Source organism: Balaenoptera borealis (genome assembly GCF_965194805.1).
Source record: "Balaenoptera borealis genome assembly, chromosome: 10".
In the NCBI taxonomy this organism is placed as follows: Eukaryota; Metazoa; Chordata; class Mammalia; order Artiodactyla; family Balaenopteridae; genus Balaenoptera; species Balaenoptera borealis.
This window is the reverse complement of record NC_138874.1, coordinates 42,385,703-42,401,352: the sequence shown is the minus strand read 5'-3', so window position 1 is coordinate 42,401,352 and position 15,650 is coordinate 42,385,703. Positions and strand designations below refer to the sequence as shown.

The following is a 15,650-nucleotide window of genomic DNA, read 5'->3' as shown; positions in this document are numbered from 1 at the left end:
AGAATGGATAAAGAAGTTGTGGTCCTTATGTACAATGGAATATCACTCAGCCATGAAATCAACGTCCTAAGGCTACGAGCAGCATTATGAGTGGATTTAGGTACGACGATTCTAAGTGAAATAAGTCACACAGAAAAAGACACTTATCATAAGATATCACTTATAGAGGGAATGTAAAAACCGCTACCCTTGAACTGAATTACAAAACAGAACAGAGTCACACGTTTAGAAAACACACTATGGCTGCTTAACGGGAAAGGTGAGGTGGGGTGATGCATAAAACAAGGGTTTCAAATTAGCTCAGATACCGTTCCATAAACCCAATATGTAATAGACAAGACCTACTCCTTGCTCAGTGAACTGGACTCAACACCCCCTATTCACCGCCCAAGAATATATCTGACTAGTAAGAATCTTAAAACCTATGTATTGCTATCTCTCTGTAAGTGAGTCAAGTGGGTGTAAAGCGGCATAAACACAGCAGTGCAAAGCAGCTAAACCCCATTATAAAAATCAATTACTTTTAAAAACCCGTGAAACAAAGACAGTGAAAGAGAAATTCTTACAAAATTCGTTCAGGGGCTGCGATGCCACCTGGATTGACCATATCTAGACCCACAGCTGACTGAGCCATAAGGGTGGACACTCTTGGGGCTGAGAGGTTTGGTGAGGTTGGGTGAGCTAACGCAGACCCTGTAAAATAATACAGCGTGGTACCCATCCCATGGGTCCCAAATCTCCAGGTTCAAGGGCATCTTCCTACATCGAAAACATGCATGAGAAACCCAAAAGATGGTACACCGTGTGATAGGGAAAGGTTTCTAAAACGCACCTCATTTCTCATCTCCTTGTGCTCCGGTTCGCCATTCCAGCCACTTTACTAGCAATCTCCCTCCTTGGAGAATCAGCACCTTTAACCTCCTGTTCCTTACAGGTTGCAATCTGTCCTGAGGATGAACGGGAAGAGGGGGAACCAATGAGAGACTAGCTCTAGGTGTTGGGACAGGCACAGGTCACTCTATTTTCCCATCAGGAAGAAGAATTAACCACAGGCTCAGCCTGCCGCCCGGAGCCAGAATAGGGCCTGAAGCAATCCTGCGCTTTTGCGGCCAGCTCCCAAGAAAGCGAGTTGAGAAATGGAGCTCAGGGGCACTGCAATTCACAGACCTGCACAGTTAGAAATGATAACTCTCGTCCACAAATATATTGAGGGAAGGCAACGAAGAGGATTTGAAAGCAAGGCAGAATTGCAGGAAACCGATTTCAGGAGGTAGATTCGAATCGCCTTTAAAGCACAGGAAAAGCGGCAAAACCTCGACAATGATGCCCTTGGCCAAAAAGGGCGTATGCGTTTTTTCCTGAATATATTCAGGAAAAAACGCATACGCCCTTTTTGGCCAACCAAGCAACCTGGAAAGGCAAATCAGCGCTACAAAGAAGTCTCGCTTCCCATCGGTCAAAAGGGCCATGCTGAATAAAGTGTCAAAACCAGAAATGCAGGACAGGCCATGGAGAAATGGGAGCCTTGCTACGCTGATGGGCGGGCTGTAAATTGCCAACAGCCACTCTGGAGAAGTGTACGGTGTGTCCTGAAACATCTAAAAAACTCAGCTTACAGAGCATAGGGCACTTCCACTCATGGGCGTATAAATTGGGAAAACTAAAAATCAGCAAGACACAGACACCCCAAAGTTTAGGGCTGCTCTGTTGACAAGAACCTCCACTTCGTTACACCTGAAACATCCCAGGAAAGAGAAGAATGGATAAAGAAGTTGTGGTCCTTATGTACAATGGAATATCACTCAGCCATGAAATCAACGTCATAAGGCTAGGAGCAGCATGATGAGTGGATTTAGGTACGACAATTCTAAGTGAAATAAGTCACACAGAAAAAGACACTTATCATAAGATATCACTTATAGAGGGAATGTAAAAACCGCTACCCTTGAACTGAATTACAAAACAGAACAGAGTCGCACGTTTAGAAAACACACTATGGCTGCTTAACGGGAAAGGTGAGGTGGGGTGATGCATAAAACAAGGGTTTCAAATTAGCTCAGATACCGTTCCATAAACCCAATATGTAATAGACAAGACCTACTCCTTGCTCAGTGAACTGGACTCAACACCCCCTATTCACCGCCCAAGAATATATCTGACTAGTAAGAATCTTAAAACCTATGTATTGCTATCTCTCTGTAAGTGAGTCAAGTGGGTGTAAAGCGGCATAAACACAGCAGTGCAAAGCAGCTAAACCCCATTATAAAAATCAATTACTTTTAAAAACTCGTGAAACAAAGACAGTGAAAGAAAGAGAAATTCTTACAAAATTCGTTCAGGGGCTGCGATGCCACCTGGATTGACCATATCTAGACCCACAGCTGATTGATACATAAGGGTGGACACTCTTGGGGCTGAGAGGTTTGGTGAGGTTGGGTGAGCTAACGCAGACCCTGTAAAATAATACGGCGTGGTACCCATCCCATGGGTCCCAAATCTCCAGGTTCAAGGGCATCTTCCTACATCGAAAACATGCATGAGAAACCCAGAAGATGGTACACCGTGTGATCGGGAAAGGTTTCTAAAACGCACCTCATTTCTCATCTCCTTGTGCTCCGGTTCGCCATTCCAGCCGCTTTACTAGCAATCTCCCTCCTTGGAGAATCAGCACCTTTAACCTCCTGTTCCGTACAGGTTGCAATCTGTCCTGAGGATGAACGGGAAGAGGGGGAACCAATGAGAGACTAGCTCTAGGTGTTGGGACAGGCAGAGGTCACTCTATTTTCCCATCAGGAAGAAGAATTAACCACAGGCTCAGCCTGCCGACCGGAGCCAGAATAGGGCCTGAAGCAATCCTGCGCTTTTGCGGCCAGCTCCCAAGAAAGCGAGTTGAGAAATGGAGCTCAGGGGCACTGCAATTCACAGACCTGCACAGTTAGAAATGATAACTCTCGTCCACAAATATATTGAGGGAAGGCAACGAAGAGGATTTGAAAGCAAGGCAGAATTGCAGGAAACCGATTTCAGGAGGTAGATTCGACTCGCCTTTAAAGCACAGGAAAAGCAGCAAAACCTCGACAATGATGCCCTTGGCCAAAAAGGGCGTATGCGTTTTTTCCTGAATATATTCAGGAAAAAACGCATACGCCCTTTTTGGCCAACCAAGCAACCTGGAAAGGCAAATCAGCGCTACAAAGAAGTCTCGCTTCCCATCGGTCAAAAGGGCCATGCTGAATAAAGTGTCAAAACCAGAAATGCAGGACAGGCCATGGAGAAATGCGACCCTTGCTACGCTGATGGGCGGGCTGTAAATTGCCAACAGCCACTCTGGAGAAGTGTACGGTGTGTCCTGAAACATCTAAAAAACTCAGCTTACAGAGCATAGGGCACTTCCACTCATGGGCGTATAAATTGGGAAAACTAAAAATCAGCAAGACACAGGCACCCCAAAGTTTAGGGCTGCTCTGTTGACAAGAACCTCCACTTCGTTACACCTGAAACATCCCAGGAAAGAGAAGAATGGATAAAGAAGTTGTGGTCCTTATGTACAATGGAATATCACTCAGCCATGAAATCAACGTCATAAGGCTAGCAGCAGCATGATGAGTGGATATAGGTACGACGATTCTAAGTGAAATAAGTCACACAGAAAAAGACACTTATCATAAGATATCACTTATAGAGGGAATGTAAAAACCGCTACCCTTGAAGTGAATTACAAAACAGAACAGAGTCGCACGTTTAGAAAACACACTATGGCTGCTTAACGGGAAAGGTGAGGTGGGGTGATGCATAAAACAAGGGTTTCAAATTAGCTCAGATACCGTTCCATAAACCCAATATGTAATAGACAAGACTTACTCCTTGCTCAGTGAACTGGACTCAACACCCCCTATTCACCGCCCAAGAATATATTTGATTAGTAAGAATCTTAAAACCTATGTATTGCTATCTCTCTGTAAGTGAGTCAAGTGGGTGTAAAGCGGCATAAACACAGCAGTGCAAAGCAGCTAAACCCCATTATAAAAATCAATTACTTTTAAAAACCCGTGAAACAAAGACAGTGAAAGAGAAATTCTTACAAAATTCGTTCAGGGGCTGCGATGCCACCTGGATTGACCATATCTAGACCCACAGCTGATTGATACATAAGGGTGGACACTCTTGGGGCTGAGAGGTTTGGTGAGGTTGGGTGAGCTAACGCAGACCCTGTAAAATAATACAGCGTGGTACCCATCCCATGGGTCCCAAATCTCCAGGTTCAAGGGCATCTTCCTACATCGAAAACATGCATGAGAAACCCAGAAGATGGTACACCGTGTGATCGGGAAAGGTTTCTAAAACGCACCTCATTTCTCATCTCCTTGTGCTCCGGTTCGCCATTCCAGCCACTTTACTAGCAATCTCCCTCTTTGGAGAATCAGCACCTTTAACCTCCTGTTCCTTACAGGTTGCAATTTGTCCTGAGGATGAACGGGAAGAGGGGGAACCAATGAGAGACTAGCTCTAGGTGTTGGGACAGGCACAGGTCACTCTATTTTCCCATCAAGAAGAAGAATTAACCACAGGCTCAGCCTACCGCCCGGAACCAGAATAGGGCCTGAAGCAATCCTGCGCTTTTGCGGCCAGCTCCCAAGAAAGCGAGTTGAAAAATGGAGCTCAGGGGCACTGCAATTCACAGACCTGCACAGTTAGAAATGATAACTCTCGTCCACAAATATATTGAGGGAAGGCAACGAAGAGGATTTGAAAGCAAGGCAGAATTGCAGGAAACAGATTTCAGGAGGTAGATTCGAATCGCCTTTAAAGCACAGGAAAAGCGGCAAAACCTCGACAATGATGCCCTAGGCCAAAAAGGGCGTATGCGTTTTTTCCTGAATATATTCAGGAAAAAACGCATACGCCCTTTTTGGCCAACCAAGCAACCTGGAAAGGCAAATCAGCGCTACAAAGAAGTCTCGCTTCCCATCGGTCAAAAGGGCCATGCTGAATAAAGTGTCAAAACCAGAAATGCAGGACAGGCCATGGAGAAATGGGAGCCTTGCTACGCTGATGGGCGGGCTGTAAATTGCCAACAGCCACTCTGGAGAAGTGTACGGTGTGTCCTGAAACATCTAAAAAACTCAGCTTAGAGAGCATAGGGCACTTCCACTCATGGGCGTATAAATTGGGAAAACTAAAAATCAGCAAGACACAGACACCCCAAAGTTTAGGGCTGCTCTGTTGACAAGAACCTCCACTTCGTTACACCTGAAACATCCCAGGAAAGAGAAGAATGGATAAAGAAGTTGTGGTCCTTATGTACAATGGAATATCACTCAGCCATGAAATCAACGTCATAAGGCTAGGAGCAGCATGATGAGTGGATTTAGGTACGACAATTCTAAGTGAAATAAGTCACACAGAAAAAGACACTTATCATAAGATATCACTTATAGAGGGAATGTAAAAACCGCTACCCTTGAACTGAATTACAAAACAGAACAGAGTCGCACGTTTAGAAAACACACTATGGCTGCTTAACGGGAAAGGTGAGGTGGGGTGATGCATAAAACAAGGGTTTCAAATTAGCTCAGATACCGTTCCATAAACCCAATATGTAATAGACAAGACCTACTCCTTGCTCAGTGAACTGGACTCAACACCCCCTATTCACCGCCCAAGAATATATCTGACTAGTAAGAATCTTAAAACCTATGTATTGCTATCTCTCTGTAAGTGAGTCAAGTGGGTGTAAAGCGGCATAAACACAGCAGTGCAAAGCAGCTAAACCCCATTATAAAAATCAATTACTTTTAAAAACTCGTGAAACAAAGACAGTGAAAGAAAGAGAAATTCTTACAAAATTCGTTCAGGGGCTGCGATGCCACCTGGATTGACCATATCTAGACCCACAGCTGATTGATACATAAGGGTGGACACTCTTGGGGCTGAGAGGTTTGGTGAGGTTGGGTGAGCTAACGCAGACCCTGTAAAATAATACGGCGTGGTACCCATCCCATGGGTCCCAAATCTCCAGGTTCAAGGGCATCTTCCTACATCGAAAACATGCATGAGAAACCCAGAAGATGGTACACCGTGTGATCGGGAAAGGTTTCTAAAACGCACCTCATTTCTCATCTCCTTGTGCTCCGGTTCGCCATTCCAGCCGCTTTACTAGCAATCTCCCTCCTTGGAGAATCAGCACCTTTAACCTCCTGTTCCGTACAGGTTGCAATCTGTCCTGAGGATGAACGGGAAGAGGGGGAACCAATGAGAGACTAGCTCTAGGTGTTGGGACAGGCAGAGGTCACTCTATTTTCCCATCAGGAAGAAGAATTAACCACAGGCTCAGCCTGCCGACCGGAGCCAGAATAGGGCCTGAAGCAATCCTGCGCTTTTGCGGCCAGCTCCCAAGAAAGCGAGTTGAGAAATGGAGCTCAGGGGCACTGCAATTCACAGACCTGCACAGTTAGAAATGATAACTCTCGTCCACAAATATATTGAGGGAAGGCAACGAAGAGGATTTGAAAGCAAGGCAGAATTGCAGGAAACCGATTTCAGGAGGTAGATTCGACTCGCCTTTAAAGCACAGGAAAAGCAGCAAAACCTCGACAATGATGCCCTTGGCCAAAAAGGGCGTATGCGTTTTTTCCTGAATATATTCAGGAAAAAACGCATACGCCCTTTTTGGCCAACCAAGCAACCTGGAAAGGCAAATCAGCGCTACAAAGAAGTCTCGCTTCCCATCGGTCAAAAGGGCCATGCTGAATAAAGTGTCAAAACCAGAAATGCAGGACAGGCCATGGAGAAATGCGACCCTTGCTACGCTGATGGGCGGGCTGTAAATTGCCAACAGCCACTCTGGAGAAGTGTACGGTGTGTCCTGAAACATCTAAAAAACTCAGCTTACAGAGCATAGGGCACTTCCACTCATGGGCGTATAAATTGGGAAAACTAAAAATCAGCAAGACACAGGCACCCCAAAGTTTAGGGCTGCTCTGTTGACAAGAACCTCCACTTCGTTACACCTGAAACATCCCAGGAAAGAGAAGAATGGATAAAGAAGTTGTGGTCCTTATGTACAATGGAATATCACTCAGCCATGAAATCAACGTCATAAGGCTAGCAGCAGCATGATGAGTGGATATAGGTACGACGATTCTAAGTGAAATAAGTCACACAGAAAAAGACACTTATCATAAGATATCACTTATAGAGGGAATGTAAAAACCGCTACCCTTGAAGTGAATTACAAAACAGAACAGAGTCGCACGTTTAGAAAACACACTATGGCTGCTTAACGGGAAAGGTGAGGTGGGGTGATGCATAAAACAAGGGTTTCAAATTAGCTCAGATACCGTTCCATAAACCCAATATGTAATAGACAAGACTTACTCCTTGCTCAGTGAACTGGACTCAACACCCCCTATTCACCGCCCAAGAATATATTTGATTAGTAAGAATCTTAAAACCTATGTATTGCTATCTCTCTGTAAGTGAGTCAAGTGGGTGTAAAGCGGCATAAACACAGCAGTGCAAAGCAGCTAAACCCCATTATAAAAATCAATTACTTTTAAAAACCCGTGAAACAAAGACAGTGAAAGAGAAATTCTTACAAAATTCGTTCAGGGGCTGCGATGCCACCTGGATTGACCATATCTAGACCCACAGCTGATTGATACATAAGGGTGGACACTCTTGGGGCTGAGAGGTTTGGTGAGGTTGGGTGAGCTAACGCAGACCCTGTAAAATAATACAGCGTGGTACCCATCCCATGGGTCCCAAATCTCCAGGTTCAAGGGCATCTTCCTACATCGAAAACATGCATGAGAAACCCAGAAGATGGTACACCGTGTGATCGGGAAAGGTTTCTAAAACGCACCTCATTTCTCATCTCCTTGTGCTCCGGTTCGCCATTCCAGCCACTTTACTAGCAATCTCCCTCTTTGGAGAATCAGCACCTTTAACCTCCTGTTCCTTACAGGTTGCAATTTGTCCTGAGGATGAACGGGAAGAGGGGGAACCAATGAGAGACTAGCTCTAGGTGTTGGGACAGGCACAGGTCACTCTATTTTCCCATCAAGAAGAAGAATTAACCACAGGCTCAGCCTACCGCCCGGAACCAGAATAGGGCCTGAAGCAATCCTGCGCTTTTGCGGCCAGCTCCCAAGAAAGCGAGTTGAAAAATGGAGCTCAGGGGCACTGCAATTCACAGACCTGCACAGTTAGAAATGATAACTCTCGTCCACAAATATATTGAGGGAAGGCAACGAAGAGGATTTGAAAGCAAGGCAGAATTGCAGGAAACAGATTTCAGGAGGTAGATTCGAATCGCCTTTAAAGCACAGGAAAAGCGGCAAAACCTCGACAATGATGCCCTAGGCCAAAAAGGGCGTATGCGTTTTTTCCTGAATATATTCAGGAAAAAACGCATACGCCCTTTTTGGCCAACCAAGCAACCTGGAAAGGCAAATCAGCGCTACAAAGAAGTCTCGCTTCCCATCGGTCAAAAGGGCCATGCTGAATAAAGTGTCAAAACCAGAAATGCAGGACAGGCCATGGAGAAATGGGAGCCTTGCTACGCTGATGGGCGGGCTGTAAATTGCCAACAGCCACTCTGGAGAAGTGTACGGTGTGTCCTGAAACATCTAAAAAACTCAGCTTAGAGAGCATAGGGCACTTCCACTCATGGGCGTATAAATTGGGAAAACTAAAAATCATCAAGACACAGGCACCCCAAAGTTTAAGGCTGCTCTGTTGACAAGAACCTCCACTTCGTTACACCTGAAACATCCCAGGAAAGAGAAGAATGGATAAAGAAGTTGTGGTCCTTATGTACAATGGAATATCACTCAGCCATGAAATCAACGTCATAAGGCTAGGAGCAGCATGATGAGTGGATATAGGTACGACGATTCTAAGTGAAATAAGTCACACAGAAAAAGACACTTATCATAAGATATCACTTATAGAGGGAATGTAAAAACCGCTACCCTTGAAGTGAATTACAAAACAGAACAGAGTCGCACGTTTAGAAAACACACTATGGCTGCTTAACGGGAAAGGTGAGGTGGGGTGATGCATAAAACAAGTGTTTCAAATTAGCTCAGATACCGTTCCATAAACAAAATATGTAATAGACAAGACCTACTCCTTGCTCAGTGAACTGGACTCAACACCCCCTATTCACCGCCCAAGAATATATTTGATTAGTAAGAATCTTAAAACCTATGTATTGCTATCTCTCTGTAAGTGAGTCAAGTGGGTGTAAAGCGGCATAAACACAGCAGTGCAAAGCAGCTAAACCCCATTATAAAAATCAATTACTTTTAAAAACCCGTGAAACAAAGACAGTGAAAGAGAAATTCTTACAAAATTCGTTCAGGGGCTGCGATGCCACCTGGATTGACCATATCTAGACCCACAGCTGACTGAGCCATAAGGGTGGACACTCTTGAGGCTGAGAGGTTTGGTGAGGTTGGGTGAGCTAACGCAGACCCTTTAAAGTAGTACGGCGTGGTACCCATGCCATGGGTCCCAAATCTCCAGGTTCAAGGGCATCTTCCTACATCGAAAACATGCATGAGAAACCCAGAAGATGGTACACCGTGTGATCGGGAAAGGTTTCTAAAACGCACCTCATTTCTCATCTCCTTGTGCTCCGGTTCGCCATTCCAGCCGCTTTACTAGCAATCTCCCTCCTTGGAGAATCAGCACCTTTAACCTCCTGTTCCGTACAGGTTGCAATTTGTCCTGAGGATGAACGGGAAGAGGGGGAACCAATGAGAGACTAGCTCTAGGTGTTGGGACAGGCACAGGTCACTCTATTTTCCCATCAGGAAGAAGAATTAACCACAGGGTCAGCCTGCCGCCCGGAGCCAGAATAGGGCCTGAAGCAATCCTGCGCTTTTGCGGCCAGCTCCCAAGAAAGAGAGTTGAGAAATGGAGCTCAGGGGCACTGCAATTCACAGACCTGCACATTTAGAAATGACAACTCTCGTCCAAAAATATATTGAGGGAAGGCAACGAAGAGAATTTGAAAGCAAGGCAGAATTGCAGGAAACAGATTTCAGGAGGTAGATTCGAATCGCCTTTAAAGCACAGGAAAAGCGGCAAAACCTCGACAATGATGCCCTTGGCCAAAAAGGGAGTATGCGTTTTTTCCTGAATATATTCAGGAAAAAACGCATACGCCCTTTTTGGCCAACCAAGCAACCTGGAAAGGCAAATCAGCGCTACAAAGAAGTCTCGCTTCCCATCGGTCAAAAGGGCCATGCTGAATAAAGTGTCAAAACCAGAAATGCAGGACAGGCCATGGAGAAATGGGAGCCTTCCTACGCTGATGGGCGGGCTGTAAATTGCCAACAGCCACTCTGGAGAAGTGTACGGTGTGTCCTGAAACACCTAAAAAACTCAGCTTAGAGAGCATAGGGCACTTCCACTCATGGGCGTATAAATTGGGAAAACTAAAAATCAGCAAGACACAGGCAACCCAAAGTTTAGGGCACCTCTGTTGACAAGAACCTCCACATCGTTACACCTGAAATATCCCAGGAAAGAGAAGAATGGATAAAGAAGTTGTGGTCCTTATGTACAATGGAATATCACTCAGCCATGAAATCAACGTCATAAGGCTAGGAGCAGCATGATGAGTGGATTTAGGTCCGACGATTCTAAGTGAAATAAATCACACAGAAAAAGACACTGATCATAAGATATCACTTATAGAGGGAATGTAAAAACCGCTACCCTTGAACTGAATTACAAAACAGAACAGAGTCGCACGTTTAGAACACACACTATGGCTGCTTAACGGGAAAGGTGAGGTGGGGTGATGCATAAAACAAGGGTTTCAAATTAGCTCAGATACCGTTCCATAAACCCAATATGTAATAGACAAGACCTACTCCTTGCTCAGTGAACTGGACTCAACACCCCCTATTCACCGCCCAAGAATATATTTGACTAGTAAGAATCTTAAAACCTATGTATTGCTATCTCTCTGTAAGTGAGTCAAGTGGGTGTAAAGCGGCATAAACACAGCAGTGCAAAGCAGCTAAACCCCATTATAAAAATCAATTACTTTTAAAAACCCGTGAAACAAAGACAGTGAAAGAGAAATTCTTACAAAATTCGTTCAGGGGCTGCGATGCCACCTGGATTGACCATATCTAGACCCACAGCTGATTGAGACATAACGGTGGACACTCTTGGGGCTGAGAGGTTTGGTGAGGTTGGGTGAGCTAACGCAGACCCTTTAAAGTAATACGGCGTGGTACCCATCCCATGGGTCCCAAATCTCCAGGTTCAAGGGCATCTTCCTACGTCGAAAACATGCACGAGCAACCCAGAAGATGGTACACCGTGTGACCGGGAAAGGTTTCTAAAACGCACCTCATTTCTCATCTCCTTGTGCTCCGGTTCGCCATTCCAGCCGCTTTACTAGCAATCTCCCTCCTTGGAGAATCAGCACCTTTCACCTCCTGTTCCGTACACGTTGCAATTTGTCCTGAGGATGAACGGGAAGAGGGGGAACCAATGAGAGACTAGCTCTAGGTGTTGGGACAGGCAGAGGTCACTCTATTTTCCCATCAGGAAGCAGAATTAACCACAGGCTCAGCCTGCCGCCCGGAGCCAGAATAGGGCCTGAAGCAATCCTGCGCTTTTGCGGCCAGCTCCCAAGAAAGCGAGTTGAAAAATGGAGCTCAGGGGCACTGCAATTCACAAACCTGCAGAGGTAGAAATGATAACTCTCCTCCACAAATATATGGAGGGAAGGCTACGAAGAGGATTTGAAAGCAAGGCAGAATTGCAGGAAACAGATTTCAGGAGGTAGATTCGAATTGCCTTTAAAGCACAGGAAAAGCGGCAAAACCTCGACAATGATGCCCTTGGCCAAAAAGGGCGTATGCGTTTTTTCCTGAATATATTCAGGAAAAAACGCATACGCCCTTTTTGGCCAACCAAGCAACCTGGAAAGGCAAATCAGCGCTACAAAGAAGTCTCGCTTCCCATCGGTCAAAAGGGCCATGCTGAATAAAGTGTCAAAACCAGAAATGCAGGACAGGCCATGGAGAAATGGGAGCCTTGCTACGCTGATGGGCGGGCTGTAAATTGCCAACAGCCACTCTGGAGAAGTGTACGGTGTGTCCTGAAACATCTAAAAAACTCAGCTTAGAGAGCATAGGGCACTTCCACTCATGGGCGTATAAATTGGGAAAACTAAAAATCAGCAAGACACAGGCACCCCAAAGTTTAGGGCTGCTCTGTTGACAAGAACCTCCACTTCGTTACACCTTAAACATCCCAGGAAAGAGAAGAATGGATAAAGAAGTTGTGGTCCTTATGTACAATGGAATATCACTCAGCCATGAAATCAACGTCATAAGGCTAGGAGCAGCATGATGAGTGGATTTAGGTACGACGATTCTAAGTGAAATAAGTCACACAGAAAAAGACACTTATCATAAGATATCACTTACAGAGGGAATGTAAAAACCGCTACCCTTGAACTGAATTACAAAACAGAACAGAGTCGCACGTTTAGAACACACACTATGGCTGCTTAACGGGAAAGGTGAGGTGGGGTGATGCATAAAAGAAGGGTTTCAAATTAGCTCAGATACCGTTCCATAAACCCAATATGTAATAGACAAGACCTTCTCCTTGCTCAGTGAACTGGACTCAACAACCCCTATTCACCGCCCAAGAATATATCTGACTAGTAAGAATCTTAAAACTTTTGTATTGATATCTCTCTGTAAGTGAGTCAAGTGGGTGTAAAGCGGCATAAACACAGCAGTGAAAAACAGCTAAACCCCATTATAAAAATCAATTAATTTTAAAAACCCGTGAAACAAAGACAGTGAAAGAGAGAGAAATTCTTACAAAATTCGTTCAGGGGCTGCGATGCCACCTGGATTGACCATATCTAGACCCACAGCTGACTGAGTCATAAGGGTGGACACTCTTGGGGCTGAGAGGTTTGGTGAGGGTGGGTGCGCTAACGCCGACCCTGTAAACTAATACGGCGTGGTACCCATCCCATGGGTCCCAAATCTCCAGCTTCAAGGGCATCTTCCTACACTGAAAACATGCATGAGAAACCCAGAAGATGGTACACCGTGTGATCGGGAAAGGTTTCTAAAACGCACCTCATTTCTCATCTCCTTGTGCTCCGGTTCGCCATTCCAGCCACTTTACTAGCAATCTCCCTCCTTGGAAAATCAGCACCTTTAACCTCCTGTTCCGAGCAGGTTGCAATTTGTCCTGAGGATGAACGGAAGAGGGGGAACCAATGAGAGACTAGCTCTGGATGTTGGGACAGGCACAGGTCACTCTATTTTCCCATCAGGAAGAAGAGTCAACCACAGGCTCAGCCTGCCGCCCGGAGCCAGAATAGGGCCTGAAGCAATCCTGCGCTTTTGCGGCCAGCTCCCAAGAAAGCGAGTTGAAAAATGGAGCTCAGGGGCACTGCAATTCACAAACCTGCAGAGGTAGAAATGATAACTCTCGTCCACAAATATATGGAGGGAAGGCAACGAAGAGGATTTGAAAGCAAGGCAGAATTGCAGGAAACCGATTTCAGGAGGTAGATTCGAATCGCCTTTAAAGCACAGGAAAAGCGGCAAAACCTCGACAATGATGCCCTTGGCCAAAAAGGGCGTATGCGTTTTTTCCTGAATATATTCAGGAAAAAACGCATACGCCCTTTTTGGCCAACCAAGCAACCTGGAAAGGCAAATCAGCGCTACAAAGAAGTCTCGCTTCCCATCGGTCAAAAGGGCCATGCTGAATAAAGTGTCAAAACCAGAAATGCAGGACAGGCCATGGAGAAATGGGAGCCTTGCTACGCTGATGGGCGGGCTGTAAATTGCCAACAGCCACTCTGGAGAAGTGTACGGTGTGTCCTGAAACATCTAAAAAACTCAGCTTAGAGAGCATAGGGCACTTCCACTCATGGGCGTATAAATTGGGAAAACTAAAAATCAGCAAGACACAGGCACCCCAAAGTTTAGGGCTGCTCCGTTGACAAGAACCTCCACTTGGCTACACCTGAAATATCCCAGGAAAGAGAAGAATGGATAAAGAAGTTGTGGTCCTTATGTACAATGGAATATCACTCAGCCATGAAATCAACGTCATAAGGCTAGGAGCAGCATGATGAGTGGAATTAGGTACGACGATTCTAAGTGAAATAAGTCACACAGAAAAAGACACTGATCATAAGATATCACTTATAGAGGGAATGTAAAAACCCCTACCCTTGAACTGAATTACAAAACAGAACAGAGTCGCACATTTAGAAAACACACTATGGCTGCTTAACGGGAAAGGTGAGGTGGGGTGATGCATAAAACAAGGGTTTCAAATTAGCTCAGATACCGTTCCATAAACCCAATATGTAATAGACAAGACCTACTCCTTGCTCAGTGAACTGGACTCAACGCCCCCTATTCACCGCCCAAGAATATATCTGACTAGTAAGAATCTTAAAACCTATTTATTTCTATCTCTCTGTAAGTGAGTCAAGTGGGTGTAAAGCGGCATAAACACAGCAGTGCAAAGCAGCTAAACCCCATAATAAAAATCAATTACTTTTAAAAACCCGTGAAACAAAGACAGTGAAAGAGAGAGAAATTCTTACAAAATTCCTTCAGGGGCTGCGATGCCACCTGGATTGACCATATCTAGACCCACAGCTGATTGAGACATAAGGGTGGACACTCTTGGGGCTGAGAGGTTTGGTGAGGTTGGGTGAGCTAACGCAGACCCTGTAAAGTAATACGGCGTGGTACCCATCCCATGGGTCCCAAATCTCCAGGTTCAAGGGCATCTTCCTACGTCGAAAACATGCACGAGAAACCCAGAAGATGGTACACCGTGTGACCGGGAAAGGTTTCTAAAACGCACCTCATTTCTCATCTCCTTGTGCTCCGGTTCGCCATTCCAGCCGCTTTACTAGCAATCTCCCTCCTTGGAGAATCAGCACCTTTCACCTCCTGTTCCGAACACGTTGCAATTTGTCCTGAGGATGAACGGGAAGAGGGGGAACCAATGAGAGACTAGCTCTAGGTGTTGGGACAGGCAGAGGTCACTCTATTTTCCCATCAGGAAGCAGAATTAACCACAGGCTCAGCCTGCCGCCCGGAGCCAGAATAGGGCCTGAAGCAATCCTGCGCTTTTGCGGCCAGCTCCCAAGAAAGCGAGTTGAAAAATGGAGCTCAGGGGCACTGCAATTCACAAACCTGCAGAGTTAGAAATGATAACTCTCCTCCACAAATATATGGAGGGAAGGCAACGAAGAGGATTTGAAAGCAAGGCAGAATTGCAGGAAACCGATTTCAGGAGGTAGATTCGAATCGCCTTTAAAGCACAGGAAAAGCGGCAAAACCTCGACAATGATGCCCTTGGCCAAAAAGGGCGTATGCGTTTTTTCCTGAATATATTCAGGAAAAAACGCATACGCCCTTTTTGGCCAACCAAGCAACCTGGAAAGGCAAATCAGCGCTACAAAGAAGTCTCGCTTCCCATCGGTCAAAAGGGCCATGCTGAATAAAGTGTCAAAACCAGAAATGCAGGACAGGCCATGGAGAAATGGGAGCCTTGCTACGCTGATGGGCGGGCTGTAAATTGCCAACAGCCACTCTGGAGAAGTGTACGGTGTG

General features: G+C 45.6%; 1 long non-coding RNA gene across 1 annotated transcript; it reads left to right on the top strand.

Moving 5' to 3' along the window:
- The first annotated feature begins 857 nt into the window (after positions 1-857).
- On the top strand, positions 858-4,666 carry LOC309635970. The gene is made up of 2 exons (XR_014249130.1): positions 858-934; positions 4,451-4,666. It is a non-coding gene; the product is annotated as an uncharacterized lncRNA (long non-coding RNA).
- The last annotated feature ends 10,984 nt before the right edge of the window (positions 4,667-15,650 follow it).